The 16,341-nt window shown below is 41.9% G+C and overlaps 1 protein-coding gene across 1 annotated transcript in view; it reads left to right on the top strand.

The window, feature by feature from the left end:
* LOC147698094 (acetylserotonin O-methyltransferase-like) overlaps nt 1-16,341 on the top strand; it is a 761,662-nt gene that overhangs the window by 374,145 nt on the left and 371,176 nt on the right. The gene's annotated exons all lie outside the window — the stretch shown is intronic.

The raw sequence follows: 16,341 nt of genomic DNA, 5'->3' as shown, positions 1-16,341 counted from the left end.
GCTATGCAATGATAGTCAGATTCACACTGCTATTTAAAAATCTTAATTGACTTTGGTGTTCAAAAGCTTGTTTTTCAATAGTAAATTTGCACTGTGTAGTCACAAAAAGAGCATTTGCACTCATACTGATTTGTTCTCACATACATTGTAACAGAAGTATGGTGTAAATTTATATAGAGTGAATGTACTCACGGTCATGGAATGAGGGTTCCAGTGTGGTTATGCATTCAAAAGTTAGTGAACAACTCCAAACTCAGAGTCCAATTCACAAAGGTAAAGTTAGACCAAAAGGCTAACTTTAGACCTGAAGTCTAGTTTTAGACCCACACTATAACTTTATACCTGAGGTCTAACTTTACACCTGAATTCTAAGTTTAGACCTGAAGTATACATTTAAACCTAAATTTGAACGGCCTGATTACAATTTTGGAGGTCCATAGGATCACCAAACTTATGGTGGAGGTGCTATGGTGGTCGGGTACTGCTGGACCAGCAGTCCGACTACCGTAGTATGAGTACAGAGGTTTGATCTCCAGAGAACTGTGATAACCTCCAGGGATCTGCGATTGTTGGTGGTGCCAAGAATAACATTAGTTTCCTCACTCCCCTCATTTTTATGGCAGTGAGCCCGCCATGAAATGGGTAGCGGTGAGGACACTGGGTGGAACTAATGGGCCCCTGGTGCCTGGGTGCCTGTCTTCCTGCAGCCCAGTTCCTGCACAGCATGGACTTTACAGTCAATGTAGTGCTGGAATGTCGGCGCTCTTTCTAAGGCTCTCCCATGAGCCTCTGAAAGGCAGTGCCATGGGCCAGCCGCTGTAGGACCGCCTGCCTGAATTACAACTTGTAATGTGGTAGGCTGGCGGTGGCGAAGTTTGGCGGTGTGAGAGTGGGGCAGTGGCCAAACTCATAACCAGGCCCTAAGTTTAGACTAAAAATCAACTTAGACTAATATAAGTTTACTACTTTTCAGTATTATCAAGGGTAAGTTACTACTAGTAACATTATTGCTAGTCATTTTAATAGTAAGTTTACTACTAGGAATTTTACTTGTAGTAAACTAAGTAATAGTAATTTACCTTTGTGAATACCGAAAAGCACTAAGGGTAGACTTTTTATCTAACGTTGACTTTAAGTCTAAACTTAATCTTTGGGTTTAAAGTTAGACTTCAGGTATAAAATTAGACTTTAGATCTAAACTTAGACTTCAGGTCCAAAGTTAGACTTTAGGTTTTACTTTACCTTTCTGAACTGAGCCCTCAGCTTGTTAGTAATTACATTTGCAAGGCAAAGTCGTGCCCTCGAAATTGTTAGTGATTTAATCCTAGGACAGTAGGAGTAAATCTCTATGCCAGATTAGAAGTGTCACAGGAAGATGTTTTTCCACAGGTCGAACAAAAAGTAAAAACTTAACCAAGCACAAATGCTCGAATGTAAATGAACACCATGTACATTTAAATGAGCGACAGTGTGAGTTCTCTTGGCAATCTGCAATAGTCATATCATTCCAGGAATATGAATGGATTTTTTCAGGAAATAAAAACAGAATGCTAAATATATTTCAAACTGGGCCCTAAAACTATGGGAGTAAAATTACAACTTTTGTGAATCAGGCTCAAAGCTTTGTTAGAGTTTGCAGAAAAAAAACATTGATAGAGTTATAGTATGAAAGGCTATGTATAATTCATCCTAACTAAGCAACTTTCTACCACCCAAAATCGGGTGTCTACAGCCAAACAGAAAGGAATTTAACAGGATAAAGTGGAACTATCTTAATGATGATGACTTCTAGAATGCTTTTAGAGCATGCTAGTGGTAGCAAGCAGTTGTTTGGGAAATGTCTTCTGAAGGTTAAGCTTAGACCCTTCATTGCTAGGGATTCTCCTCTCCATCGCTTTTTCCTCACCTCCCAGGGGCTGACCCCTTTTCTGATGTTTGGGCATTGCTCACTGAAACCTTCATAACTTATACAAAATATGCGCCTTTTTCCCTGGGAATTATAAAGGTACACAGAGTTTGTGAATTGAACTGTTGGAGGGAACTGAGAAAATAATTAAAATATAGCAAACCTTTGTTTGGGAGAAATGGCAAAAAGGACTGTGCAGGAAAGTATATTTTTGGGGTAAAATTGACATCAACAAAAGGTTTCCTGTGCTAATATCACCATCCACTTTGCTTTTAGCAGCCACAAAACTTGTAAAAGAAATCAGTTTTTACCACAGTTTTTTTCCACATTTTTCTATGTAGTAGTCCATTATTCCTCTTTTTTGTGGGTTCAACCTACTTGCAGTTTGTGGTGGAAACAGATGTGAAAACCAATGGATGAACCTGGAAGGTGGTACATTTATGAATACTGAGTTCATCAAGGTGGTAATTTGCGTATAATGCATACTGTTGTCTCTAAGAAAGCAAACATTAAAATTAGCAAAAAATGAAAAAGTTGGAAAAATAGTAATAATTGATGACAGCATTTTCTTTCTTTTTTTTAATTTTGTGTCACCATCAGAAGCAAGTTAGTTCTATTGGGTATTGTACTTGCCCCTCTCTATCTTTAAGTTGGGGAAAGTCTGACCAAAAGCTGATTTTTATTGGTGAAAATCAGCCCAGTATAATGAAATCATTGGACACACTCAAATTTCTTGTGCTGTTAAGCCATCTGATATACCATAGCCACAAATTGTCCTTATTCATTTTGTTGCCGCTTAAACAGTTGATGGTTGTTTTTTGCGTATAGGCTCCACTAGCCATTTGTTGTCTGATAGAGGATGTGATTGGAGCCAGTTTATACATATTTCCCTTTTGGTCAAATAAATCATGTAGACACGAAGACTTCTATGTGACAATTTAGTACGATGGTTCAACTGATTGTCTGTTCTAAAAACAATTAAATTGCGTCTTTTTTTATTTTCTATTCCACTTTAAGGTTTGTGAAAACCATATTACTCATGTGCACTCAAAACCACTTGAGCGATTGGCAGGCTGCAAATGTGTTCTTCATCAGTGTCAACTCTTCAACATCTTTTGTGGTTGGGTCTTTTTGATTTTTCACAAATTTCGCTAGTTTCTGTGGGGTCCATTTGAACCTGTAAAGGGTATAGAAGTGTTTTTTTCTTTATGGTAAAAGGTTTAACTGTGGAGTGGAAAAGCCTCATAGAAACTTGCCATGTATTTTGAAGTACTGGCGCAGGTAAGTATTTTTCCCAGATCTGCTAGGTCATCTTCATCTTCTTATCTTCTTCCTTCAGTAGCTGCCAATACCAAGCTGAAACTTCTTTCTGTAAAGTCACCGGGCAGGCCACCAAGTCACCTTGCTGCGCTGCCCTGAATCACTGGAAAAAGGGCAGGAATGCATGGTATTTATCCAATACAGTGCATTCCTGTCCTTTTGCCTGGTGCCATTTTTTGAGCCTAGTGCCAATACAGGAACCCTTGCACCATGATGCAATGGTGTCTACAAAGCACGCAGGATTATTTTTGCACCAAAACAATCACAAGGTTTTTTCCTCTTTGTACTTTACTTGTGCTACCGAATGCAGCAGACGCAGAAAGATGAAAACATGAGTAGACTGGGGAGCCCATCATTTGCTGGAAACACCTTTGCTTGCCGCCACCCTTTTTTGCCAGAGAGCGCGGAACAGGGAGGAAAGCCCAGGACTCCAGAGAATTACCTCTCCCATCGTCCCTTGTGGCACCCCACGCTGTGCTGCACCGTTACCAGCGTGCCTGAATACGCTAAAAGGGAGCCAGGGCACCGGCAGCACGGGAGCCCATTATTTGCAGGACACACCTTTGCTTGCCGCCCCCTTGTTGGCCAGAGAGAGCGGAATGCGGAGGGAAGCCAGAAAACTACCTCTCCCATCGTCCCTTGCGGCGCCCCACACCGCGCCGCACCATCACCAGTGTGCCAGGAGGCACTAAAAGGGGGCCAGGGCTTCCGCAGTGCGGGAGCCCATTACGTCTAGGACGCACCCTTACTTGCTGCCACCCTTGTTTGCCAGAGAGCACAGAATGCGGAGGGAATCCCAGGAAGCTGGAGAATTACCTCTACCATCGTCCCTTGTGGCTCCCCATGCCTCACGCCAGGAGGCGCTAAAAGGGGGCCAGGGCTCCCGCAGCGAAGGACGCGCGCGGGCATGCCCAGGCCAAGGGTGGACCAGTCCAAGCCCGCCAGAGCCTGTCAGAGCCTGTCCGAGACCAGAAGAGATCGGAAGAGATCGGAAGAGACTGGGCGGGGCCACCCTCCTTTCTTCAGCCTCTCCATAATCAGGTCAGCTTTTTTTTACTGTAAATTCATACTTGTAGTACTCGTGTGCCATTATCTTGAAAGTATGAGCAAGATCAAGCATAAGGGGGGAGGGGGCCATGATTTGTAGGCACGCTGGTACTTGTTTGTCACGGGAGGAGTCAGTCTTAATTCATGAGATTGAACTGTCCAAAACAAGACTTTCACTAGATCCACACAGAGTCCCTACTGAAGTTATCTCACCTCCCCTTTTGCCCATTAATTGATCGTACTCTCCCAGCGAGTCCTATTCCTCAAGAGCATCAGTTAAATGGGTCTTCCGTGGCAGCTAGTATTCCATCACCATCGCCCACACCACCTGTTAAGGTACTTACCCGCCATCAAAGGTCTATGCAGGCTCCAGGTGGGGAGGCCAATAATAAAAAAAGAAAAGTGGATGGCTTGCCTAAAACCACGCACCAGGCCTGTAAAATGGGGAAAGGGAAAGTGGTACCCCTGGGCAGTGAGGGTGGCCCCAAGGTTGTTTCGGCCCCAGGCATTCCGGGTATTGGAGATGTTAGACCCAAGGCCACAGACACACAAGGGAAAGGGAAAGTGGTACCCCTGGGCAGTGAGGGTGGCCCCAAGGTTGTTTCGGCCCCAGGCATTCCGGGTATTGGAGATGTTAGACCCAAGGTCACAGACACACAGTCTTCTAGTAATCTCGGGGCTGTTCTTCTAACAAAGTTCGAAGAAAAGTTTATGGCCATGATTGACCCGTTATCATTAAAGTTGTCTGGTATAGACAAGAGACTGGATAAAATTGAGCAGCATCTATTTTCCACACACCATTTAGTGAGTGAGGGTGTGCCAAAGAGATCTAACGTACCTAGTCATGTAAGCACAACTGAAACTAGAATATCCACCAATGTGGATGGTTGCCCTCCTCACAGCAAAGAGAGGGCCCCTATGGTAAACCCCCAGGGCATACATCTACCCACGGACAATGTATCACATAGAGGGCAACAAGTATGTTGTCAAGCACCAGTATTGTCACAAGAAGGGGCTGAGAGTATTAGTATGTTTCTTCATCTTCCACCTGAATCGACACCATATACTGTCATATTATCGAATGTGCCCGTGCTCCCTCTAGGTGATGACGAACATTGGTCATCACTTAAGAATAAAGCTCTTCATTTGTTGAATTCAAGAACTGGGGTGGGTAACGCTCTATTCAGCGAATTCAAAATGGTATGTAGAATTCCGTGGGTTGGAAAATCTCTGAAAGCCCTTAGAGGAGATTGCGTGGTCCTATGTTTTGGGTCCCCGCGCCTAGTCCAAACTATTTTAGATAGGGCAGGGTCCGGGCACCTAAGCAAGGACAATATTAACATTCTACCGTTAGGTTTCTTCTATCGTAACTTTACAGCCCAGGCTAGAGGAAGGGCAGGATTAAGGGATGTAGACCTCGTACCAGGCCCCTTTGACTATGTAGTTCCCACACACAACAGATTAAACGTTTTTCTAATCTGGAGGATATAGATTGACTTGGACCGATTACTAACAATACAGTTATTCCTCCGCTCGTTGAGTTGGGTGAGGGTGGATGAGTAACAGGCTCTAATAATATAGGCGGTCCCTTATCAACTACTCTAACCGGTCAAAGATGTGACAGTGCCCTGGTTGCAAACAGGCTGGGTGAGGCAGGGGAGATTAGTCCAATACCTACTGGTATCCCCCCTTATGTAGGGTTATTGGTTTAGCAGAAGCAACTAGTATATGCCAATCCTCCGTGCAGCAGTTAAAATCCCATCCCCTTTGCAGGACTTAAATTAGCTTCTTGGAACATAGCAGGGCTCACAGCAAAAATTCCCTCAATAGACTGGTCCATCTTTATCGAGGGCCATGATATACTGATTTTGCAGGAAACCTGGGTTATGGACCATGTATATCATCAGACTTATTTACATTTTTCAAATGCAGCGGAAGGGGGCCAGAGAGGAAGACCAGGGGGGGGGGGTTACAGCTTGGGTTAGACAGTCTAATCCCTATAGGGTGGAGGAGTTGCACATTGATAGCAGGGACATTTTAATAATTAGGATACAGCAGGTAAATTTACCCGACCTGTTGCCTAATAATGTCTATGCTAGGGTCGTGCAAGGGCGGAAAGCTTCTCCCACTGTTGATCTTTTAGATACGTTTTTAACATGACATAGAGGTGATAATAATTTGATACTAGCTGGTGATTTTACTTGTACTTTTGAACCCCTGGACCTCAAATATGTTAATGTCAACTTAGAGGAGGATGCCCAGTGGTCTATTCCACCTTTGGATCTTCCTCCAATTAAAAAATGGACAGGGGCTGCCCTGCAGCTAAAGGTGTTTTGCATGGAACAGGGGGTTATGGCTGCCAACTGGAGAACAGCGTCCGACAAGCAGGGTACACATACCTACAACATTAGGTTTCATAGTAGTTGTATTGATTTCATCCTGCTTAACAAGGAATTTTGGTCCACCTTAATAGATATGGTGCTCTGTGAATGTACAGAGAGCAACCACAACCCTTTAGTGCTTTCCTTGCATCCCGTAGTTATTCCCCTTGGCGTTAGTCCGGCACCAGGAATCGACCATGTGGAGGCCTTATTGACTAAAGATGCCAGGAGAGTCAAATGTTCAAACGTGATTAAAAAAGAAGAGCACCTAGAGCAAATGAGCGATTTGGTGGCTAGTGCACTGGGTACGCTTCAGACATGTGCCACTCAAGAAGAGATTAATTCAATAGTTGGACAGGTCCATGGGTAATTGTTTAACCAGCTCAAAGGCTTTTTTACTACTAAAATCAAAAAACCCTTGAAACACTATGGATTTAATGTGGCTGCCTTGTATGATCAATTGTACCGAATGGCCTATAGAACCCTAGCCAGGGCGATCAGGTCAAAAAATAGGGATGGTATACGAAGGGGAAGGGCAGAATACAAGTTGGCCCAATATCGAGCTAAAAGGTACTCTGACGAACAGCATTGGGACGAGCTGCTCAAGGCAAGCTCAGGGAGAAGCATGACTACCTTCTTGCATTTGGTGGAATGGGGCAGTGGTGCACCTAGTAGGGTGCCAGTTAATCATGTAGCTCCAGATCAGTGGGTATCGTACTTTAAAGCCCAGTTTGCACTATCTGAGGAGGCACAAGAAATACTCGATCTGCCACCTCCTACTTCCACCTTGTATTTTACCAAGAAAGACGTGGAAACTTCATTACTCTCAGTCCCAAGAGGCAGGGCGCCAGGGTTGGATTGCATCCCCGCGGATCTGTTACTCCATGATATACCCAACTGGGCATCCTATATTCAGCTCCTTGTGAATGCCATAGCCAGTAGAGCACCTACGCACGGTTCATGGTCAGGAGCAGAAATTCTCCCTTTCTATAACAAAGGGGATCGCACTTAACCAGGCAATTATAGGCAGATAAGCCTCATTGATTGCATACCAAAAGTCTCTGCTAGGTTGGTTCTGAGCCGAATCCAGGCCTGGATTGAGGAACATGACATCCTGTCTCCACTCCAGGCGGGTTTCCACTCTAGTACCAGCATCATTGATCAGGTGTTTAGGTTCATTTTGATTTATTGCCGTACAGTAGTGTTGGGGGCGGTACCATTTATACAGCTTTTGTCGACCTTAAATCGGCTTTTGATCTTGTACCCCGTATTAAAATGTGGAGAAATGTTTTGAAATTAGGATTGCCATTAGAAATTATGGCTTTTCTTTGTTACGTTACATGATGCCAACTATGCGCAGGTGCGTTGGGATGCACAGGGGAGCATTACCCAAAGGTTTCCTGAAGAGAAGGGGATTCGACAGTGATGAGTTCTAGCACCAACTCACTTCTATTTATATATTAACAGGGTGGTACAGTATTTTCAGAATTACCCCAGGGACGCACCTACTCTAGCAGGGATGAAGATCCTGTTGCTTATGTTTGCAGATGACACCCTTATACTCTCCGAGACACAAAAGGGCCTAAAGTGTGCCCTTGAGAGATTCGAGGAGTTTTGTCAGGACCTTGATCTCTTAGTGAATGTAGATAAAACTAAATTTATGGTCCTACACAAACATAGGAATATTAACGGTAGAGTCGAAATGAAGGAAGTATTCTGGAGTAGACACAGAATTTTACTTATTTGGGGGTAACTATTGGCAGCACAGTTAGTTGGAAGCCACAGATAGATTTTCTCTCTGACAAGCACGCCCAGCTCTCAGGTGCCTTGTTGAAGGAGCAGCGATTTTCTTACACCAAACCAATTGCTCCTGCACTAAAAATTATATTCCTCAAAAATTAGTGCTTCGATTTTGTAATGGGCTGAACTGTGGGGTTTTGCCCACTTAGACCTCCTTATAAAAGCTCAAAACAAATTTCTGAGGTCATTAATAGGCCTTCCACAATCCACCCCATTATTACCCTTATTTTTAGATATGGGTTGCTACTCAATTGAGGATGTGGCACACTTTAGGCCTGTGGCATACTGGAGAAGGCTCTGGGTCACCCCAGAGCTTTCCCACTATGCTCAGGCTCTTCTGGAAGTTAGGGAGGCCGACGGTACGAACAAAATTCTGTGGCTAAGGCGAGTAAAAGTCACTCTTTGCGAGATGGGATGAGTAGATTATGGGCAAACCCCATTGACAGTTCCTTTCCAGCAAAGAGCAATTTCAAAGCAGCATTTTGGAACTCGCTAGTCATGAAGCGGTTTGCTGCCTTAACTTGTCCCTCATTATCCAGACACTTCCTTGAGATGAAGCATGAAGTGGAGTATGAAGAGTATTGGGATCTTATCACCACCCCCAAAGATAGGGAACTCTACCACCAGTTTAGGGCGGGTTCTCTCCCCACCAATGTATTTACCAGTAAATGGTGTACCATGACTCGAAGTAAATGTTAATTTTGTCCCAACTATAATGAATCACTGGTACATATTTTATTTGTGTGCCCAGCCTACAGAAATCCTAGGACCAGATGGTTGAAACCTCTATGTTCAAATTTGGGTACTAGGTCGAGTAGCGAAGCAATTAGGATTTTAAAAACATCTACCAAAGAGTCCATAGTGATCGCTTTCCCTAAGTACTTAGGATGGGTGTGGGTGATTCGTTTTAAAGAGAGGAGCCTTAGTTAAATGCCTCATGCTCCCTAGTTTTGGGGCAAAAGTACTTTGTATTTTGCACGTTGCTGTATTAGCCTAGAATGAACCTAACCTGGGGGCATATTATCAAGACAGGAGATAAAATTATCACCACTTTATCGGCAGAAAACTGCTGATGAAGTGGCGATAATGGGCTTGATAATATGCTCTATGAAATTTCAATCGAAGCCCATGTTAGATGTCTTCACATGTAACATGGGTTTCGATTGGAAATCCATCAAGCATATTATCAAGCCCATTATCGCCGCTTTATCAGCAGTTTTCTGCCGATAAAGCGGTGATAATTTTATCTCCTGTCTTAATAATATGCCCCCTGGTCTGTACGCAGAATCATGGAAATCTGTTCATCTTTAGTTGGCAGTTTTGCCGAAGTTTATCGTAACAGTTATTAGCTATTTATTGTATAATTATGAATTTTAATAATGAGGACTAACTATATTTATTGTATAAGCTTGTTCTTATGTCCACATCTGTTTATATTCTTTTATATATTCTTCACCTCTATGTATTATAGTATTGTCTTTTGTGATTTTAAATCGAGAGACTGTGGGGCATATTATCAAGGCGGTTTATCTCCGCTTTTTTGGCTTTAAAAGCCAAGAAAGCGGAGATAAAATTATCTCCCTATTACCTAGCTGCCGCTAACACCAGTGCATGTCAGTGATATTTATCACTAATGAGATGCAAAGTGGGCGTGCCAAGATGTTAGCGACTGAAAACAGTCGCTAACATCGCTATCTCCTATTACCAACTTTTAGAGATATTCGCGCTAAGCGCGAATATCTCCAAAAGCTAACACCTGCCCTGAGCAGTTCTTAGCCATGTTATCCAATGGCAGGTGGATAACATGGCTAAGAGCATTAGCTCGCTAATGCATGAATATCGCTGACTTTTCAGCGATGTTCAAGCTTTGCGGCGATTTTTACCGCATTTGCGCTAAACCTTGGTAATACCAAGGTTTATTTGCGGTAAAAATCACCGCAGCGCTGCAGTAAATTTTTGTCTCTAACCAAGCAATAGCGATAATTATTGCTATTGCTTGGTAATATGCCCCTTTGTGAATGACTGACTGAGTAGACTTGAAGGTATTTCTCCTACTTATGCTTCACCTTGGGAAAAAATAAGGTTTTGGCACATTTCCAGCTTTACAAGTCCATGCAAATCTGGGCCTGTGTCAAAAACCATGGGAGTTGCATGGGAACACCTATGATTTACACTGCATTGCCTTGCTCCACATTTATAAAGCCATTCAAACTAAGCAAAGTGATTTAGGGGCTTGTCACCCATGAACAACTTTGCATAGTGCAAACGTGTCACCCACCCCTCATAAATATGCCCCTGGATGTCTAAACCTGCTCCTCATAATCTCAACTTTTTTCCAAATTCTATTTTCTTGATGTGCATCATGATTTGAGTGGTACCTACTTAAACCTGGAAACAATTGCCTTTTATCTTCTACTAGATTGTCACACAGTATCAAGACCTGCCCTTTCAGGAGTTGTCAGCAATATCTTATGCCTGCATATTTCAGAGGAAGACATGGAGTGTCTAACATGAAGCCCGGAGTACCTGGGTAGTTCCCTATTTGCAAGTGTCGAGTTATTCAAAAGATAAGACTTAAATGTCCCCATTCCTTGCGCCAATTTAGGACTGAAATGTACTACTGCCAAAAAGAGCAATAACAAGTCCAGCACCTTATTTCCAAAAATGGGCAGTAGTGTTCCCTAAAAGGGAAAACAGCACATCAATAAGAAGTGATGTAAAATATGTGACAGTACAAGGTGTGGATATTATATTAGTTTGCTGTAAGTACAGCAGGGTACTTGGCTGGCTAAATCACCCACTACCCAAGGGTGCAATGTGCATGTAAAACATGCACATACATAACAAAACAAGAAATCCAATACAGCACACCAATACGTGTATTGAAATAGATCATATGAGTGAATCTATTTTGCAAGTAGATAATTATTTTGTGTTAACCAATTAGTCAGTCCATACACTTCTTTTTTTTTAAATTTTGTTTTTATTAGCAACACAAGAACCAATAGTATACAAAAATGAGTCAAATTAAAAGAAATAGTCTAGACGTCTACAAAATTAGCGTTAAGTTGGCATTTTATCAGTTGACAACATTCTTGTTAGATCCAAACAAAATATATACATGTATCTTGGTACATATAGAACAAAGGACAGTAATGATCTAGATTAAACATGATTTTTAAACTAAAATATGAGAGACCCCCAAATCTTATTGAATTTAGCTAGAGATTTAGTACCCCTAAGCCTAGCCAGCGCTAATTCCATACTATGAATTTCAATAAGAAGAGACCACCATTCCATTATGTGTGGGGGTTTAGGGGAAATCCAAGCGCGAGCAATTATAAGTTTATAAGTTTAACGCACATTACCATAATAGTAAATAAGTGTCTATGTGGGATATTCCTACCATTAGTGTCTAACATAACTAACGCAGAGTCTAAAGGGGATATATTCCCTAATTTCAGTGTTATTATATTCTGAAAAGATGTCCAAAATTCTGATAATTTAGGTCAAGTGTGGAATATGTGCACCAAATCTGCTGCAACCAACGCGCATTTGGGGCACTTAGTTCGTTCGCTATATGTGCTATTCGAGGCCCATTTGTTATTCTTTCTGGGGTATGGTAAAGCATACAGGTTATTTTAAATTGCAGCAATCTTAAACTTGATGATGAAACCAGTCCATACACTTCTGCAATATTTCATAAACAGTATTCAAGACATGAAAGGCATTCCACACGATTCTTATCGTAGAACACATATCTTTTATTGGTTCACTTCTCAAAATTAGTTCCCAGCAACCAAAGCAGCAAACACGTGTTTCGTCTGAGCATGTGGGTACTATGACTTTTTCAGGGCTGGAAAAACAAACATTAAACCAATCAAATTAAATTTATAAAGGTAATCAAAAAATATATCAGTACATTTCTCAATGTTGTTAACAGAGTTAAATATTTTTCCAAATAGGGCCCTCAAAAAATCAGTTTTTATCATTAAGATGAATGAAAATGATGCAATTATTCTTAATAACACTGTATTAAAACCGCAAATCTAAAAGACAGGGGACAGTTAGAATAAAAAAAAATATCTTTTGCACTTTCAACCTGTTTATCTATAGTGAAAAAGAGAAAAGAGCAGAACAGGAAACATCACCCCAAAATGTTAGACACCAAAGGGCATAAGGAGTGCACCCTTCCTAACAAGAAAATCTGTAACAAATAATCACACCACCACTTATAGAGTGAGTTGATTTAGACAGATCCAGAAATCATCATGCATGTAAAAGAACCTACTTAGATGCGGTCAAATATTATGAATGGAAATGGTTTGGCCAAAAGACAATCTTCTTGATAAAAACCAATGGATGGACTTATATTTTCCATAGAAAGAGATATAAAATATATTAACATGCGGATGTTACAAATATAGGACCAATTGAATCTGGGCGCTGGAACTAAATAAATGATACGTTGTACAAATTGACCAACATGATGTAATCTAAAGATCGCTGCGAATAATTTGAAAAAGGGCAATACGATACATTTGTACAACTCAAAAGGATTTACATGAACACGAATGTGTAAGGTGGACATCACATAGATCTTTTAAGGTGCCCAATATAGCAGATACAAATAAAATAATACGAGCTCTTAAATAAATATTCTCTACAGCCATTCCCAACCAACAGTTCCATGGGATTAGACCAGATGTATTAGAGTCATAGGTCAACGACTCACCCTAAAGTACAGCACTCTGATATGAATCTATTGTTGACCAGTAAACACAAGAACGTAAATAGCCATAACTGCAACCTAAAAGTGAAGAAAAATGAGAATGAGACAAGCCCTGTGACCAACGGCACAATCAATAATGAATAATACGTCTCTCACCCCAAGGCGCACTGCTGCAGTAAGATGCTTGGGGAGCACTGTAATTCCATCCGAGATAGTATAAAGCCACAATTGTATGTGAAATGTCATACAAAATCAGTATCAACACTACGAGGACAAAAACCACAATTAGAAAAAACCCAAAGCAGAGAAGGTGCCCCTTTGCCCGGCTGACCCTTAATGAAGTGTAACACAATCAGAAAAAACTCACAGAGTGTAGGTTGTATCAAATAAAGAAGTGGAGGTGTAAAATATTCAAAGGCAATAAATAAAAGGGGGTCAATGTCGTAGAGCTCAAATCCTGGCAGTGTGTCTCTACAAAAGAAAGCAACAAAGTAAGAATTTGCCCTTGCCTTACACATATCTGAGCGAGTTGATAAGACGTACCCTTAGACTCACCGCTTAACACATATCTTTCTTGAAAAGACCTATATATAAAACGTTTGTCAGAGACATAGTGTGCCGGACAACAATACGTCCTAAGTCTGCAATCAATAAAACATTGTCAGTCTCCTCTTAAACTATGTGGGTGTAGCTAATGCCAAAAGGCATCTTCAGAGTAAAAAAGAGGCTTACCAATACGAGTTGCAAAAGCGGGGTTTGGGGGGCAGCCTAGCACCGAAAAGTCTGCCCCCTGGGCAGATTGGGAGGGAGTGGGGGCCAGACGGGTGCGGCCATTTTGTGACTTTGGGCTGCTTTGGGAATAGCCCAAATGCAGCCCAATTTTCAAAAGATAGCCCAAGGCTATTTAGGGGTGTTTGTCGCCTGCTCAGCCACCATTTTAGGTTCTGGTGACCTGGTGGCTGGTAGCGCTGTAGATTCAGGTTTTTTGTTCCCGCCCTCCCTCCCTGGGCTTTGGCGTTTTTTGTGGGCGGATGTTAGGGTAGGTTTTTTTGGCAGGGGTCATGTTGGAACAGGTGCATAGGGGTTTCTAATATTGTGGTGCTGTCGCTTGGAACCGGTGCTGGCGGAGTTGTTTTTGAAGTTGGCCAAGTTTGGCTTGAGTTTGGTAGTTTAAGGTTAAGTTTGGGGGGTTGGTGAACAGGAGCGGGGAATGGTTAAGCAGGTTGGAAGTTTACATTAGAGGTTCATTAGTTACAGTTGCAGGAAGGCAGGTAGGATTGTAGGTCATGGGAGGGTAGGAGTTTTAAATGCTATGTGATAAGATTGTGTGATATTTAATGTTATTTAAATTTATGCATTGTATGTTGCAGGTTTTTTTTATCATGTGGGGATCGTAGGGGTGGGGGGAGGAAAGGCAAGGGGTCAGGTAAATCTATGTTTAGAGAGGTTTTAGTTTTGTAAGGCAAAGTTCCAGTTTTAATAAAATGGTGATATGCACATGTTTCAAAAAAGCGGCCTTTTACACACATGGTTGTCGGTGTGGCCTGCCCCCTCATCCCTCCCAAAGCCACTCCAACCCCACTGCGCGTATCAGCGCTAACAAGAGAATCCAAACTGGGCACGCAATGCTATACCCATATAAAGGTGGAAATCTGAGGTCACGTGATCACGTAATACGTGTGATCATGCGAGTAAGTCTTCTAAATCTCATAAACTAGTACTGCTAAAGAAGGCGCCTTTTTATCAGGGGTAAATAATAGCAGAGTGATATAAAACCCTTAGGGTAATGAATGCTGTATGGCATAAAGGCATAAAGCACAATGGTAGTGAGTAGCTAACTCGTGTATGTGTAAATACAGAAATGTCCCCATTTAAAATATAGTGCACACACCATAACGCCCTTTCCGAAAATGAACGCAAGGGTAAATAGAAGCCGAGAAATTTGCGTAACTTCAATAGAGTGATCCACCATATTAAAATTGAAAGCGTCATATATGATTTAGCGAGTGAAAGAATGCCAAAGTAATGGCATGTCTCAACTCCAAATTGATACGTCATAAGACACTATGGGCCTCATTTATTAGGCTTTGCGTCAGGTTTGCGCTTCTGATGCGTCACTTTTTGTGATGCATCGTCGTCGTAAAACATGCCTCCTGTTGCGCACTATTTATAAATTGACGCATCTAAGCAGAACCCCTGCGCTATATTATACCTGCATCATGCAGGGGGGCGTTCCCCCGCAAAAAGCTTCATAGAAGTGACACAGTGAAATCTATGAGATTCCACTGTGTCACTTCTAGGACGCCGTTGTGTGAAAATCTTACGCCTGCCTCACAGCAGGCGTAAGACTGATGCAGGCCCACTCACATTGGGCTTGCCCCATGTGAAAGGACGCATTGTTGGAGTTGCGTCACTTTTGTAACACACAGCAGCAATGCTTCACTTTTGCACCATACAGATCTGTCAGAAATACTGACGTATCTGTAACTCTTTGCGACATGATGCGTCATACAGTAAATATGACGCATCAGGTATGTCACAAGGAGTGCACACTGAAAAGTGACGCATCGCTGCTTTCACGCAGCGATGCTTCATTTCTCATAAATGAGGCCCTATGTGCTTTCATATTAGAGATATCCAATTGTGTGGTGTCTCGAAATCAGAACAAGTCAAGAGAGAAAAAGGGAAATATAATCAGTTGTGATACACCACAAGAGCATGTGACAGACCATATAAAGATCCTTTCAAGCCACATTCAAAGGCCCCCTAAGAGATAGGGTATAAAAGGGAAGAAAAATTATCTAGTACTGGGACCCGAGATTTAACCAGTCCTGGTGCATTAATATGTATAGATACAGCAACATAAATGTATGTTTACACAGCAGCCCAAGTAGTGAGGATATCAGTGCATAGCAACAAAATATAAATACATCTGTTGTCCCAAAATCATTTTCATCATATAGGTTGGTAACTATACAGCAAGGAACAGTACAAATCCACAGTAAAAGTAATGATTGTATGTGGAAATTGGATTACAGACAATTTAATTAAGCATGGGCGTTAAATCCGTTCCGCTTGCGGATTTTGCGGATTTTCGGTAAATTCGCAATCCGCAAACTCTCGCGAATTTGCCGAAATTTTTTTTTTGCTTGGTG

The sequence above is a fragment of the Lissotriton vulgaris genome, chromosome 8 (assembly GCF_964263255.1).
Source record: "Lissotriton vulgaris chromosome 8, aLisVul1.2, whole genome shotgun sequence".
NCBI lineage: Eukaryota > Metazoa > Chordata > Amphibia > Caudata > Salamandridae > Lissotriton > Lissotriton vulgaris.
Note: the sequence above shows the minus strand (reverse complement) of the source record. Positions and strands in the feature narration are given on the sequence as shown.